Here is a 433-nt window from a genome sequence, read left to right on the forward strand (position 1 = left end):
GTGTGGGAGTTTTTATGCAGCAAAAGTTAACTGAAACTCACTTTAAAGGAGATATGCCAAGGAGAAAAACACCCCTGCCCTCAAAAAACTAGTTCTCTGTTCACTGGGAAAGAATTACAGGTAACCCACTTAGTTGGTACCATTATAGGTCCTTATAAGGGCAGAGGGACACTAACTGCTCTGGAGAACTAAGCATGGCTTTCCACAGGTGGCGCCATTGAGCTGGATTTTGAGTAGATTTTGGATCTCCTGACACTGAATCTTGCCCTCCTTCCACTTCAATTTGCTTCCGTCACAGTCCTGGGCCTTTTCTCATGTCTGAGCTTGGCTGGCTGCAGGAGCCAGCCAACCTGAATGAAACACTATCTCAACCTTCCACGTAGTGTTTGCTCCTTCCTCCCTAAAATCACTAAAATTGGAAAAGCACCCCGAA

Source organism: Vulpes vulpes, chromosome 4 (genome assembly GCF_048418805.1).
Source record: "Vulpes vulpes isolate BD-2025 chromosome 4, VulVul3, whole genome shotgun sequence".
NCBI lineage: Eukaryota > Metazoa > Chordata > Mammalia > Carnivora > Canidae > Vulpes > Vulpes vulpes.